This window comes from Melospiza melodia, unplaced genomic scaffold (genome assembly GCF_035770615.1).
Source record: "Melospiza melodia melodia isolate bMelMel2 unplaced genomic scaffold, bMelMel2.pri scaffold_18, whole genome shotgun sequence".
Classification (NCBI taxonomy): domain Eukaryota; kingdom Metazoa; phylum Chordata; class Aves; order Passeriformes; family Passerellidae; genus Melospiza; species Melospiza melodia.
In genome coordinates, this window is record NW_026948525.1 from 9,409,085 (window position 1) to 9,425,163 (window position 16,079).

The window sequence follows — 16,079 nt, forward strand, 5'->3', positions numbered from 1 at the left end:
ATCTTCCTCCCTAGATGGACTAGTGTTAGGTGTGCCTGCCTGTCTCCTCTAGCATAGTCTTTTAATAGCTGTTATATTAGTTTTTCCCCCATTCTTTCCCACAGAATAATTTCAGTGGGAGAAAGTCGGATGTGCATAAAATGGAGCAGATCGTGAGGTACCATAACATGTGTAGTGAAGGTGGCATTTAAAAAATTATTAAAGTATGGTGACCCCCGACCATGGTGTTTGGCTGCTTTATAAAGATCTTTCATCTTCCGTGTGTGAAAGTTTCCCATCGAGGGTTCGCCCCCTTCTGGTACTGCACCGGTGCTGCTTGTATTTTAGCTACCAATTCCCAATCCCCCTCTTCTGCCGCCAGCTTCCGCATCCTTATCCAAGAATCCTCAGGCTCATGCTGAAGGTGGGATGAACCTTCCCTCTCCTCTCCAGAAGAGGGAACTTGTTCTTTGGCAGAGGAGCGGGGCCTTGGGGTGACTGGCCAGGCCCGGTGTTGTGGGCCTTTGGTAGCCAAGATGGCGGCCTTCCGGTTACCGCCCCTCACACTTCCAGCTCCGACAGTGTGGGATCCACAAGGGGCTGAGTTGGAGGGGGTAGGACAGCGGGAGTAGGCAAGGAAGCGCTGGATCCCAATGCAGGGGTGGTACCTGACCCAGAGCTGGGACCAAAATAGGGGGAGGACCTGATGAGAGAGCTGGGGGTGGGAGGGAGTTTTACATTGATGACCCCCTCCAGAGGAGGGACTCCATTTTGTGAGCTATCTGAGGGGGATCCAGTGAGGAGAGGTACTGGAGAATGGGTGAGGGTCGCATCCAGGCCTGTGTGATCACTACAGACGTGGCTGGCGGGTAGAGAAGGAGGGGAGATGGCAGACAGCAGGTGGCTTGTCTGTGCTTTACAGCAGTTCCTGTCTCTCATCCTAATGGTGTCTGTGGGTTCAGGAATGCTGGGGGCAGAACTCCAACTCTGGGTTGAATATTAGAACTTTGAACCCTTGAGAAAACTCCATAAATCATATGAAAAATTGGGTAAAATTTTGCGACTCTTATCACTCTCTGAGTTTGCAAAAGATAGAGTCTTTCCCTAACTCAGTCTCAAAATGCTACATGACAAACTGAATCAACAGACATGTCTGGGAGCTCCTTAAAAAGCCAATGAACAAATGACTTTCAACTTCCCTTAGTAAAAGTCTTCCACTCTGAAAGGAGAGACTACCTAACTGGAAGTTATATATCCCTCTAAGGTTTGGATAATTTGTTACCCAGAGCTGCCCCTGATGTAAAGGGTGGCCCACCCACAGGACTAAAATATCACCCAAGGATCCTGCACTGCAGGCCACTGTCCCCCAGCTCACTGCTCTGGTTGCTCTGGATGCAGGTGTTTCAAAATGTCCCTGGGCTTCACCAGCTGAGCCGGCCCTGTTGCTGCTGCATGGTGCCAACGCTGCCTTAAGCAAGCCCATATAAAACTCAGGTCCCAATCCAGGGTGCTAGCTGAGCCGAGGCGTCTTCTGTCCCGTGACGGTGGAAGAGCCGCATTGTCACTGGAGTGGCTCTCAGGAATTCTCAAAGAAGGTCCCTGTTTGGGCAGCCCTTGAGATGTGCCCACAGCCAGACACTGTGAGAGACCTGCACTCCCAGAGGTAGGAGCAGACTTGCTGGAATGCATGATGGATGAGGCAAGAGAGGGATCCATGTGTGGAACTGCAAATACTGTGGATTGCGCTGGAGAGGGTCCAGGGAGGGAGACAAAAGGGGGGTGGACACACAAGGATTTCCATGAGGGAAAAAAGGACCTTGTATGCAGTAATTCAGGACTAACAAGTGTTAAGAGAGGGGAGAACATCCTAGAAGAGTATATATAAGGAAAGGAGAAAGTTCATGATACCAAGAAAATGTGCTGAATCTGCATGATCCCACAAAAGACAATGAGCAAGATCATTGTATTCAGAGGGGTTATTCACCTTTCTTTAATTCCATATCATTGTCATCAGGTATTACTATTCCAGTGGTAGGCCCCCCGGCCTGCAAAACATTGCCTCTCCCTCAGACTTCATTGCTGGGTGAGGAGCTCAACAGTGCTGAAAGCTGAGGCCTGTCCTTTGTGATCCCTTTGGGATGGCAATGGAACTGCCCTGAGTGCACATTCAGAGGCACCTTCCTGGCTTCTCATGCCACAACACCAAAAATAAATCGTCAGTTTGGGTTTTTGAATGCCATTTAGTGCTTTGAAATATCTGCAGGAAGTGGTCTGAAACTGCTTTGTGAGCCTGCTCCTTGGGATCAGCTGTGAGGGGAAGAGGGCTGGCCTGAGCCCAGTGCTGTGTCCCACTGTGAGCAGCCCCACAGGCTCACGTGCAGAGCAGGCGCTGCCAGAGGCGCTGGAGATCTCACCTGCCCTGCAGCCACCATTGTCAAGGTGCTGTAAACACCAGTGGGTGCTGACTTTCCCCTTGGACCCTTTGGTTTAGTCACTATGGGGAATTTCTTTCCTGAAGCCCGTGGAATTTCCCCCTGGCAGCTGTGATGGGGATGCTCGGGGAGTGTGGGGCTTTGGGGGCAGCTGCCCGGGCAGGGGCTGAGCTCGGGGCCCTGTTGGGCCCATGGCCCCCAGCAGCAGCAGCAGCAGCAGCAGCCCCAGGGCCCAAAGCCCCGTGCCCCCTGCCCAGCACAGGCTGCCCTGTCCCTGCAGCTGTCACCCAAGTGGGGCCCAGGGGCCCGTGGCCGCTGGCAGCAGCAGGAATGCAGGCAGGGTGAGGATGCCCTGGCTTGGCTTTTGTCTCTGGAACAATGCGGGCTCAGGGCAGTGCAGAGCAGGCTGGGAAGCAGAGCCCAGGGCCTTTGGAGGCACCAAGGCTTAAAGATCAGCCCCTGCAGCAGCCCAGATGCAGGTGGCCCAGTTACCAAGGCTGTGGTGGCCTTGAGAGCGTGCAGGTGGATTTTGCAGGGCTGTGGCCTGCCGGCGGCTCTGGGCCCAGGAGTGCCTGTGGCTGCAGCAGGAAGGGTGGCTGAAGGTTTGCTGCCTGCTTTGGTGGCATGGCTGCAGGCACCAGTTCTGTGAGAGCTCCCTGTGTGAGAGCTGGTGAGAGCTGAGCTCTTGGGGACAGCGCTGTGCCCCAGGCCACGAAGAGCAGCAGTGCCCAGTGCCAGGAGTTGTGTCAGTGGGAGCCCCTGTGCACAGGGACCCCCAGCCTCAGGGTGGCCGTGCCAACACCCCCAGGGACCTCCAGCCCTGGGAACGTGGAACAAATGTAAACCACAAGTGGACAAAAGCTGCCTGCGCCCAAAGGAATGGCCAAGAGAAGTCAGGCTTTAAAAAGAAACAGGATTTATTTGCCGAAAATCGGCAAATCTCAGATTTACAGAAGAAGTTTCGTTGTGACAATCGTTATTACAACAACAGGAATAATGTACAGAACATATTTACATGGGATCTGATGGGCTAACAATCTTCGAAACATATTTACAAAGAACTTCCAACGCAGTCAATATATTTACAAGCAACTTCTGAATTCTCAAACGTATTTACAAAGGCATCGGAGCAGTGCCATCATGTGCATGAGTCCTGGAAGAAAGGAAGCAGCAGAGCTGGACTTAGCCGCCAGCACTGGGCCCAGCAGGGCTGGCAGCTGGGCCCCAGGGGCTGAGCCGGGGCCGGCAGGGCTGGCGTGGCCCCAGGCAAGCACAGGGCAGGCCGAGGCTGGTGCTTGTGGCAGCACAATCCAGGCCCCCTGCGGGCACCGTGTCCCTGAGCAGGGCCATCCAGCCCAGCCCCAGCCTGGTGTCAGGGGACCCAGTGTGTGTGTGTTGGCAGGGCGTGGGAAGCATCTGCCTGTCTTACCTGTGGGGCTCCATCTTCCGCCAAGGACCATGGGCTCCTCCTCATTCTCCTCGTCCACTTCCATGTCCTCGTTGTCATCCTCCTCATCCACCTCCATCTCTTCGATGTTGTCCTCCTCGTCTAATTCCATGTCCTCCACAGTGGAGGACATGGAAGCAGAGGAGGAGTCCACCTCCATCATTTCTACCTCATCCAGCCCCTGGTCCACATCCATCTCCTCCACAGTGTCTCTGTCAATCTGCAAGGGGCAGCACAATCTCCCAGTGGGCTTCCTGTCCCACACCATCCATTCCCACATGGCTGCAGCCTGCCCAAGCCGGGTGCCCCCTGCTGGCATGGCACTGTACCTCCACGGGCACAGCAGAGCACATTGTGCTGGGATCGGCACTCCAGATCAGGTGGCAGGAAAGCCCAGGCAGCAGCAGCAGCTCTGTGCTGAGTGTCAGAGTGCAGAGCGAGCGGCAACTGACCCTTGGCAGCTGGTGAAGTGTCTGCTGTGCTTGTTTCCAGGTCCTGGATGTTCCACCTGGAACCGTCTGTGAGCTGTGATGTCACTGAAGTTTCAGGGCCGCTGCGCAGTGGGAGGTGGGGATGTCAGAATGATCAAATCCTGGAATGGTTTGGCATGGAAGGGACCCTGAAGATGATGTGGTTCCAAGCTGAGCAAGCTCCCAGCAGAGCAGGTTGCTGCGGCCCCTGTCCCACCTGGCCTTGGATGTTGGTGGGGATGGGGCATCCACAGCCTCTGTGCACTGGTCCCTGTGTCTGGGACAAGCACCCTGAGAGTAAAGAACTTCTTCCCATTATCTAATCCCTTCTGCCTCTTGCGGAAGTTTGATCCCATTTTTCCTTGTCCTGTCTCTAAATTTCCTGACAAAATGTGCTCCTCCACTTCTCTGTGGGTCAGGCTGTTCCTGCAGGGTCATACGTGTGGCTGGACCTGCAGACAGGAGAGAGAGAAGCCAAATTCCCAGTCAGAAAAAATGGGGAAAGTGGCATGAGGACTGAGAGGATAAGGAAAAAGTAGAGACATGCATGTCTTTTCTTTGGTGGGTTGCGGTATTCGTGCCTTTTATTAGAAGCCAGGTTCTCTGTTGCACTCAGTCCCTGCTTTGCAGCCTGCCCACAGCAACCTCTGTGTGTGACCTGCACACGCAGAGCTGGGAGCACGCTTGCTTAAACTGCTGGTGAACGAGGCGAGTGAGGGATCTTTGTGTGGAACTGCAAACACATCAGTGGATTGCCCTGAAGAGGGTCCAGAACAGAGACAAAATGGGGCTTGGCACTCAGAGGGAAAATTGGGGGGAAAAGCTGGGGAGCAGTGGAAAGAGCCAGGACTGAAACGGTACAGGAGAGGCGAGGACATCATAGGGGAAATACATATAAGGAAAATACAGCAGTTGAACCGGGTGATACCAATAAAACACCATGAGCCTGCAAATGCCCATGGGTGACGCCATTGCATTCAGAGCGGTGTCTCTCCTTTACCTTGGTCACTTTGCCCTGAGGTATTACAGTTCCAGTGGTTGGCCCCTGGGCCCTCACGTCTCCCCCTTTTTGTTATCTATAAGAAAGGCTTCTGCTATCGAGTTTTGCAGGCATTTAGCAAAAAAGGACAAAACAACCAACACAATGAATACAAAAACAAAGCCCACACTACAGTCTTAACTAAAGATGAAAGCCAGCCTCGCAAACCCCTGTGTTTGGAAAGTCTAGGGAAGCAGTCGTTGTTGCCTTCTATCTGGATCTTGTTTCCTTGATCTTTTAGCAGCTGGATGCCCTGGTACTCTGACTCCCTATGTGACAGCAGGTTGAAAAAACACATGCTTTCAAATGCCTGACAGGCATGGCCATGGACAAGAATTTGTGGCTTGTCTGTGGTGGCACCCAGCTGAAGGCATGTGGCTCAGTGAGGAGCATCCAGATTCTTGCTGCAGCAGCAACCAATGGCAGCATCCTCTGACTTTGGTAATTTAGTATCTGGAGGCTTGGGTGTCCTTAAAGTAAACAGATGAAGAGATTAGAAGGTGGAACTTAAGTTGTGGTCCCACTAAACTTTCTCTACTGTAAGGCACGGGTGTGAACAAAGCTTATTAGAAGAACCATATATCAATGCTAAAATATAATTTTTACAAATGTTAAGTCATATATCCTGGTTAATGATGTCTGAGCCATCTTGGTCTTGGTGTGTGTGGTCAGCGCTGCTTAGGAGATCTTCTTCTGTCCTTCTCCTTGTTCTTTCCCAGGCTGCTGCTGGCTCTCTTAGGCTTCCATTCTGTTCTTCGATGGTGGCTCTGGTGTTTGCCTCGCGGTTCCCAGAAAGAGTTTTTATGTATTTTGCTGGGATCCATCTTGCCAGTGTTTCTATAGAGACAAAGACATCTTCTCTTCCCCAAGTAATCAATGGGAAGGTGCCAAAAATTTGTTTAGATTCAGGGTCTTTGATCAACACAGGTGGCTGTTCTTTTATTTGGTCTACAGCTGAATTAGTAAACTGCCTGATGACTGGGGGAGTTGGCTCCATAAATGAGTGTTGTGGTGTGCTGTAATGTCCCATTTTGGCCTTCCAGGTCATTCCCCCAGGTGTGGCTATGTCTCTCTCCCTTCCCCCTTGCCCCCATGCTGAGTGAGTCCTGTCAATCAGGCTTAACATTCCAGCAAGGCGTCGTGTGGTTGGTCAAGTTCAAAGGATGCCCCTATGCCCAGAGGTCATTGGCCTTTCTGGGTGTCATCTTCCCCTGAGACCCTGCCCCTCTCACCTGGTTGTTGGCTCACCTGTACCTCCCCTCCCCCTGTCCCTGAGCTTAAAAAGGTGATCAGACCATGCGGCCGAGGTTCTGTTGGAGCAGTTGCTCACGTTCAGACCTCTGTAACCATGGAATAAACCTCTGGACATTAAACCCTCCAGCAGAATCCTCTCCTTTTTCTCTTCACCATCGCCTGAAGCTATTCATCCTGAGGGTTCCTAACGGGGTTCCTAACAAGCCTGGACTTGTTCAGTGCCCAGCTGCAACCACCAGCAAGCCAAGGTATCTCTGGGGTGATACACCGCAGTTGCTGCCTTTGGCCCAGCAGCGAGGGTCAGACTGGCCCAGGCACAATCTAACTGGTAATATTGGGAGCCTTTTTCCAATATTTGGCGTCCCTGAGGCAGGCTAAGCGACTCTGCAGCCTGAGACGGACCTGCAGTACCTTGGAGAAGCTTCTGGCAGCCGTGCATCCAGCTGAAAAGGGCTTTGGTTGCATTGCCCTCAGCTAGAGACTTTGGGAATATTCCCAGAAGAAGTTTTGTGGACTGTTCGGCACCTGTGGAAAGCCCAGCTCCTTTCTGGTGAGCAGATTTTCCAGAGGGAGGACAGGGTAGCCTCTCTTGCCCACAGAGAGTTCCTGTTCCGGTGAAAAGACCTGCCTGTACCCAGCCAGCTACAGCTTCCATTTTGGGTGAGTATCTCTGCTCTCGGTACAGCAGGAGCTTAAAAACAGACTCTACCGTGAGTTCTGTTCCTTTTTGCCTTTGCATTTTTGGCTGCGCAGCCCCACAGACGGGAATTTATTGCGTTCTAGCTTTTAGCTTTCTTCTGCGTATGTTACTCTCTTTTGAAATTCGCGCCGGAGTGGGAGCTCTCTGCCCTTCCCCCCGGCTCTGCAGCGCAGCGTGCTCGGCTCTCTCCACGTGGTCGGGGGTTCTATCTCTCTCTCTCTCTCTCTCTCTCTCTCTCTCTCTCTGCGCGGGGGAGGGGGGGTTCTCTGCAGACGCGGCGTGGGGGGCCCCGGTTTCGGCTTGCCACGTGGCGTGGCTGCTCTCTCTGCTCCACGGGGGGGGCTGCATTCCACGGTGGGGGAGGCTTTGTTTCTGCCTCGGCTCGGCAGGGCGTGCCCTGCTGCTGCTGCTGCCCAGGAATTTTAAAAGCAGTATATACAGCTGCATTGTGAAGCTTTTGTCTGCTCGTTATCGCTTTCCAATCTGTGGTTTTTTTTTTTTTTTTTAGAAATCGGTAGCTGATTTTAGCTTTGTTTTTGGTCAGGCGGGATTTAGTACTTTGCTTTTTTACATCTAACATGGGTTCGAAACTCAGCATTGTACAAAAAGGAGTGTTTTATAATATTGTTAGCATTTTAGACAGTGGTAATGTGAAGTTCTCAAAGGGAAAATTAAAACAGTTTATAAGATGGCTTTTCCTCCACTTCCCACAAATCTCCCCTGAAGAAATCCACAATATTCAATTCTGGGATAAAGTTGGGAATGAATTGATAACCTTAGGACAATCTGGCAATGCACCCTCAGCTAAATTTGTGTTTTGGAGTTTACAAATTCGAACAGCATTGCTCAAACAAAAGGAAATGGAGAAAAAGTCAAATGTAAAGCCATGTACCTCTGCTCTCCCTGTTTCTCCCTCTCCTTGCTCTAAAACCCCTAAACCTCTTTCCCCAAAACTTGGCATTTTAAAGAGAGCACACTCATTGGGAAGTCGACTCCCGGAGTCTGTTAAAATGCCTGAGTTGCCCTGTCCACAAGGCCCTGGCCAGGCTGCATGGAACCTTTCCCAATCCCCTGTGTCCCCTCCTCAGAAACCCACAGTATGTGTCACCTTTCCAGACAGCAGTGATGCCCAAAATGGCCCCCAGTCCCTAGGGGGTCCACAAGATGGTGGATGCCACGTGGCATCTTCCCAAACCTGGTCTTCTTCTTCCCAAAATCCTCTTAAGCATCCCAAAACTCCAGCCCCATCCCCCTCTCCTCCTGTTCCTCTTGACACCTTCCCCCCTCCCCCTCCCTTTCCTGCAGTACCCTCAGCTCCACCACTCTACTCCTCCCAGGGGGCGTCTGCTGACGTGATGTCACCAGGTGTCCCCGCCTCCTGCCAGCCCCTTGGCCCCGCCCCTTGTTCCCACGGTGTCCCCGCCCCCTGCTTGCCCCCTGACCCCGCCCCCTGTTCCCACATTTTCCCTGCCCCTTGCCGGCCCCCTGTCCCCACCCCCTGTACCCGTTGCATCTCCACCCCCTCTGGTTTAAGGTGGGTTCCTTCCAAATGGGTAAAGCCTATGTTCCCAAGGTCTCAGAGAAATCTACAGAAGCACCCCAGGTTGCTCATGCTGCCTGGAGAAAAAAACGCCGCACGCGTTCTCTGGAGGAATTTCCACTTAAACCTCCTATCTGGAATAGTTTATAATATATGTTTGTTTCAAGTTTTTGTACCAGTTTAGATCCCACTGTTCGTGTGTAGCCTCGAGACGCCATGAGACCGAGCCTGCTTCTCGTTCTACTCGTGATCATCCCACCTGTGACCTCCTGCATAGTGCCGCAGCCCAAACCACATATGGACTACCTTGGCAAAAGCTCTCGGACATCAACAGAGAAACTGAAAACTGGCTGAATGCACTGTTCAAAGGCTGGGGACTCTCGGGCTGGTTGGGATCTATTCTGAAAACTGTGTTTTTAGTGCTGTTTAATTTAGTTATAGTTATTGTAGTTTTTAGCATTGTTTTTGGACTAATCAAACGCATGGTGCTCAAGTTAATTTCAAGCTCATCTCCCCCTCCTGAGGTCTACCATTTGTAAGCCCTCAGTGCTCCAATGGATGACCTGGAAGCCTCAGTGGAAAACACTGACCCTCCTGTACAGGAAGAACTGATTTACCAACCATGGTTTGGCAATCATTCTGCACCACAAAGTCCCCTTCCTTTTAAACAAAACTAGGGGGAGATGTTGTGGTGTGCTGTAATGTCCCATTTTGGCCTTCCAGGTCATTCCCCCAGGTGTGGCTATGTCTCTCTCCCTTCCCCCTTGCCCCCATGCTGAGTGAGTCCTGTCAATCAGGATTAACATTCCAGCAAGGCATCGTGTGGTTGGTCAAGTTCAAAGGATGCCCCTATGCCCAGAGGTCATTGGCCTTTCTGGGTGTCATCTTCCCCTGAGACCCTGCCCCTCTCACCTGGTTGGTGGCTCACCTATACCTCCCCTCCCCCTGTCCCTGAGCTTAAAAAGGTGATCAGACCATGCGGCCGAGGTTCTGTTGGGGCAGTTGCTCACGTTCAGACCTCTGTAACCATGGAATAAACCTCTGGACATTAAACCCTCCAGCAGAATCCTCTCCTTTTTCTCTTCACCATCGCCTGAAACTATTCCTCCTGAGGGTTCCTAACGGGGTTCCTAACAAGCCTGGACTTGTTCACTGTGCAGCTGCAACCACCAGCAAGCCAAGGTATCTCTGGGGTGATACACCGCAGTTGCTGCCTTTGGCCCAGCAGCGAGGGTCAGACTGGCCCAGGCACAATCTAACTGGTAATATTGGGAGCCTTTTTCCAATACCCCATATGATCCCAGTCCCCCCAGTATGGTCCCACTCACTCCCAGTTGCTCCCAGTGTGGTCCCAGTTCTCCCCAGCATGGTCCCAGTTGTTCCCAGTGTGGTTCCAGTCATTCCAGTATTGTTCCAGACACTCCCAGTATATCCCAATTGCCCCCAGCATGTCTGTAGCCATTTCCAGGCACTGCCAGTGGCTCCAGTAAGGGTTCAGTTATCCCAGTATGATTCCCCAGTCATGCCCATTGTATCCCAGTTGCCTCCAGCATGCATCCAGTCCTTCCCAGTTCCTCCAGTTTGCTTGCAGCATTGTCCCAGTTTCTCTCAGTTGCTCCCAGTAGCCCAAAGTGTGATCCCAGTTGCTCCCTTTCAACCCCAATAGGATCCCAGTAAGCTCCAGTTTGATCCCTGTCACATGCCAGCCCTCCCAGTGTGGTCCCAGTATATTCCCAGTTGCTTCCAGTTTCTCCCAGTATGGTCCCAGCTGTTTCCAGCATGGTTCCAGTTGCTTCCTAGATCAGCCCAGTCAGTCCCAGTATGATGCCATTTGCTCCCAGTTGCTCCCGGTCAGGCCCAGTATGGGGGATGATGTGCAGGCTGTGTTCCCAGTCGCTCTCAGATCCTCCCAGTATTAGTCCAGTCCCTCCCAGTATGATCCAAAGGTGAGCCCAGTGTGCTCCCAGTCCCTGCCACTATGAACCAGTTGTTCTCCACATGGTTCCAGTTGTTCTCTTTCACCTTCACTTTTGTTCCAGTCACTCCCATTATCTCCCAGTGTATCCCAGTTCCCTCCAGCACGTTCGCAGTCACTCCCAGTTGCTCCCAGTTGGGTTTTTGGGGGGATGTTTGGTGAATGAAGCAGTCCAAGGCTGAGCGGAAAAGGCCCCTTGGGGGACATCGGGGGGTGGCGGTGGCGGCTGCCGGCAGAGGCAGCCTGGAGGAGCAGAGCCCTGTGTGCCCCAGGAGCCCAAAGTGGGGAGCCCAGAGAGGGGGGAGTGCCGCCATGGGCGGGAGCCTCAAGAGCCTGGAGAGGGACAGGGGGGACTCCTTGGAGCCACTGCAGCCCAGAGCAGAGAACGAGGGGAGAAGGGAGCCCGGGAGCCCAAACAGCCGCGGCATCCCGGAATGGGGAGAGCGAAGAGGGGGGAGCTTTTGGCATTGCTGGGACTGCCAGCAGCCTGGGCAGGGCGGGCACCGAGCACCAGGGGGACCCCGAATCCAAGCGTGACCCCAGCAGCTGGGACGGGGGGAACCCCCGAACACCAAAGGGGAGGGACCAGGGATGGGGAACTCCTGGGAGGCTTTTCCATGGCTGAATCTTGGTGTTTGGGAGGTTTTTATGGAGCTCAGATGGCCAGTGACTTTTAGAGATGGACTTGGGCAGAAGGAACTTCAAACTCAGTGTGCCTATACCTTGTAGTCTTCAAACCAGGATTTCCCATTTGCAGTGCTTGGGAGGCTGCGAGAAAGAGGAGATGCCCCGGGACACTGATGCAGGTGAGGAGGAAGTCAGTGCCTCTTTCCCCTCTGTGCTGCTCCCTCTCCCAGCCCAGCATGGCCCCGGCTGCAGCTCAGCCCTGGGGGGATTTCCTTGCCCTTGCCTGTGGCACGGCGGCAAATTCCATCCTGTCCTTGTCCTTCCTCCCCCAGAGCAGGAGCTGAGCATGGAGAGCAGGGAGGACAAATGCCCGCGGCAGAACCTGGTGGAAGAGGCCATTTTGAGTGGCTCCACGACTCAGGAAGCCAACGGGAAGGAAAAGCCCTGGAGAGGCTGCACGAGGAGGGGCTGCAAGCGCAGCTGGCAGGGATCTGAGGGGGAAAGAGCCAGCCTGGGCTGGGAAGGCGGCCGGAGATGGAGCCAGAGCTCGGAGCTGGTGCTCCACGAGCAGCTCCATGATGGGGAGAAGCCCCACACTCCTTGGAGTGTGGGAAGAGCTTCAGGAGGAACTGCAACCTGATCAGGCACCAGAGGACCCACACTGGGGAACGGCCCTATGAGTGTGATCAATGTAGGAAGAGGTTTCAGACCAGCTCCAATCTCCTCGATCACCAGCACACGCACACAAAGGAGAGGCCCTTCCACTGCCCTGACTGCGGGCAGGGCTTAAGGTACAGCTCCTGTCTTGTTGTGCACTGACAATCCCACACTGGGGAGAGGCCCCACGAGTGTGAGGAATGTGGGAAGAGCTTCAGCCATAGCTCCCAACTGATCCGCCACCAAAAGATCCGCACTGGGGAGAGGCCCTACGAGTGTCCCCAGTGTGGGAAGAGCTTCTCCAGCAGCTCTAACTTGACCCAACACAAACGGAGGCACCGGTAAGGGAAGCCCTGTGAGTGCCCTGAGTGCGAGAAGAGCTTCGTGCGCTGCTCCAGCTCCATCCCCCACTGGAGGAGGCACTTTGGGCACAGTCCTGGTCACTCACATTCCCTGTGATCCGTTTTGGGAACACACCTGGCTGCTTCTCCTTTTGGTTTGGCTTAAATTTTTTTCTCTTCTCCATGTCTTTGCACTCCAAAAGCCAAGAGGGATCAATCTGTCACCTCAAAACCACTCAAATCCCAATGAAAACAACTGCATTTTAACCCAACAGGGCTCAATCTCACCTCAAATTGCTGGTTCCCGCCTCACAAAAACTCAATCCTGTGCCAGACTCACTCCATTCCACAGCCACCAGGGTGAGTTGGGGTTGGGAGGTGATTGGTAGAAGTGGGATCCCAATTTGGAGCAGTGGGATGGGGATTGTGTGGGGTGGCTGGGTGGGATGTATTTGACAGCAAATAAAACTTTCAGAGTTACTGATTTTGGTCCCATTCATTTTCAGTCACTTCTGTGTGCAGAGTGCTGCCTTCTCAGCTGTTTCAATTCCTATAAAAATCTCATTTTTTAAATCATCTAACCCAAACAATTCAAAAACCAATATCCAAATAAAACCACGCACCCGAAATTAGAATTTTGAGAAAAAAAAAATTTTTTAGAGTACTTAAGGATGTTGATAAAGTTTAATTGTTTGGTTCAAATGTGTGAGAAATTATAGTGGTGTTTGGTTTTGTGTTTAGTATATTTGTAATAGGAATTTTTTTTACTAAGGTGTGTTAGATTCTATTATAGTTTTTTAGATATTTTTTATCTAAAGTATATTGGTTACTGAGTTAAAACTTACAAAGGTATTTCTTTGTATGTAATTTTGTTTTTTTTTTCTTTGGTAATGTTATATTAATAGTTTACTGTTGTTTTGGCTTGAGTCATTATTGGAGTATTGTAAGGAAGAGTTGAAATTATATTTCATTTTTATATTTCAATTTTATTGTAATGTATTTCAAGTTAATTATATTTTTTTTTTTATTTTATTATAATTTGTTGAGAGGACAGGAAGGAAGTTCAAGGGCAGGAACATTTTTTCCTGGCTTGGAACTGGAATTCCAGACCCTGGGAGTGTGTGCAGGACCACAGACTGGGATCAAGTTTGGGCTGGGGTTAAGTATGGACTGGGATCAAATATGGACTGGGATCCTATGTGTTTGGACGGCACAGAGTGGGACCATATGGATCAGGACCACACAGACTGGGATCAAATGGACTGGGATCACGTGGCCGAGGATCACGTGCACTGGGATCCTGTGGATCAGAAACCTCCAGACTGGGATAGGCTGGAGTGGGATCAAGTATGGACTGGGACTGTATGGACTGAGATCCAGTGGACTGGGACCACACAAACTGATCAAGTGGTCTGGGATCAAAAATGGGCTGGGACCATATGGAATGGAACCATACAGATCAGGACTGGGATGAACTGGGTTGAGATTTTATGGACTGGGATTGCACAGACTGGGATTGCACAGACTGGGGTCACACGGACTGGGAAAAAGCTTTGGCTACCATAGGCTGCCTTTGGCTGCCATCCACGTCTGAAGGCAGCCACATCAAGTTGGCCATATCCTGTTTGGGAGTTCATTCCTCTCTTTCTCCCGCTCCCGCCCCTTCCCCATCGTTCCCCCAGTCCCCAATCCCCTACCCCGTGCTTGGTTTTGCGGGTTCCAGGCGCCTCCTGCTCCCTTTGGGGGTCCCGACCCCCCCTTTGGGTTAATTTGGGGCCCTGCCCCCTTCTCACTGCGCCCTCCCCTCCCCCCGCGGCCGGGGGGGCTCCGAGCACCCCCAGTGCCACCAGTGCGGCCCCGGCTGCCCCCGCACGCCCCATCCCCATCGCCGGGGTCACCTCCCCCCGCCCCAAATTCCGCCTCTGGCAACTGATGAGTCATCAGCGACAAACGCTCTGATTGGCTGGAAATGGCCCCTGGAGCAGCGGCACAGGCACCTTTGCAGCCTGAGCTGCCCTTGTTCCTCTCTGTCCGTGCCCGGAACACAGCAGGCAGGAGAAGGGCAGCAGGGCCCTGCGTGTCCCCGGGCTCAGGTTTTGCGCCGCTTCAGCTCCACAGAGGCGCGGGTCAAATGAAAAACACAAACAATTTATTAAGGGAAAGCGAAGGTAAGGGGTGAGCTGGGAGGCAGAAAAGGGGATGGGCAGGGCCTGAGGGCTGCAGGGAGGGAGGTGCCAACAGGGAGAGAGATGGCAGGAGCTGCTGGAGCTTCGCACAGGCTCAGCTGTGAGCAGCCAGAGCCGTGCGTGGAGCTCCAGCTGGTCACTTCTGCTCTGCAGGTGCTCCCATCTTCAATGGGCACTGGAAATTGCCGATGGATGCTGGTACATCTCATCCAGCTGATTAACAAAGTCGTGCACATCTTCTTTCAAAGGTCATCTAAAGCAGTTTGCTCATGCATGATGGATTCTCATCTTCCTTCAGGGCTTGAGGAGCTGGAAGAGTGGAACAGAGCCATGGTCAGAGGCCAAATTGAGGGAATCCAAGGAAAGCCTCCTGCCAGGGCCATCCCAGCCAGCTCTTGCCATGGCCAGGAGGGAGGAGGAGACAAGGGCTTCGGCCGGAAGGTGCTGGCCACGGATCCCCCATGTGTTCCTGAAAGCTCTCCGGGCTGTGCCCCTGCCACCCCTGGTCCGCACAGGCAGCAGAGCCCTGCGCAGCCCGGGCACGGATTGTAGCTGCAGGGCCGGCATTTGCAGCAGGTGTGGGCGGCCTCCCAGGCGGCTGCATGTACCAGAGGCCCGAGAGCTGGGAGGCAGCTCAGCCAGGCAGCACTGGCCATCAGGCTCACCTCCACAAAGAACGCAAGGGCAGGCAGATGCAAGCGGGGCTGCTCCTGACGAGCAGGCTGAGCAGGTGCAAAGCCATGAATGGACACAAGGGGGTCAAGCCACAGCGCATCTCCCTGCCAGGGGAAAAAGGCACCAAGGCCCTGAGCCGGGCGGGCAGACCTCTCCCAGGTGTGGTCTCACAGAGGTCTGATCTTTCCCCAGCACTCTGCAAGGGTACATGGGCCCCTTGGGAGGTGGCTTCTGCTGGGCATCCTCCTCTCCCAGCCTGTTACAGTCTGCTCGGCCCTCCCTCGCTGACAAGGCCCTCTCGCTTACAGCCCCAGGGACTGTGTGGGCCACTCCGGGCAGGGGGCACAAATGCTGGTGGTGGCAGCGGGGACTAGGAGATCTCACCTGGCCAGCAGACCCGCTGCATAGTGCTGGGTGTCAGCACAGAGCAGGCTGTCCCAGAGCTGCTTGTGCTCCAGAGTCACCAGCTTCTTGTCAAAGCCCAGGCGGGAGAGCAGAGTCTTCATTGGTCTGTGCTGCAAACCTGTGTGCCGAGCCAAGGCCAGGTCACTCTGGGAGCACTGGCCCTGGCCGCAAGGGCGTGGGAAGGACAGGGCGACTGGCACCTGTTGGGCTTGCTGGTGTTGGAAAAGAAATGAAATTTAGCAAAATATTTAATTATAGTGAGTTGTGTGTGAACTGGTTTGTTAAAAGTAGTTTTGTAGCCATTGAAAGTGTGTGTTGGGTTTTGTGTGTTACCTAGCAGGTAGTCTTAGGG

At 53.1% G+C, this 16,079-nt stretch overlaps 1 pseudogene; it reads left to right on the forward strand.

Annotated features, from left to right (window-relative positions):
- Nucleotides 1–16,079, forward strand: part of LOC134433364 (zinc finger protein 883-like) — a 189,233-nt pseudogene that overhangs the window by 156,063 nt on the left and 17,091 nt on the right.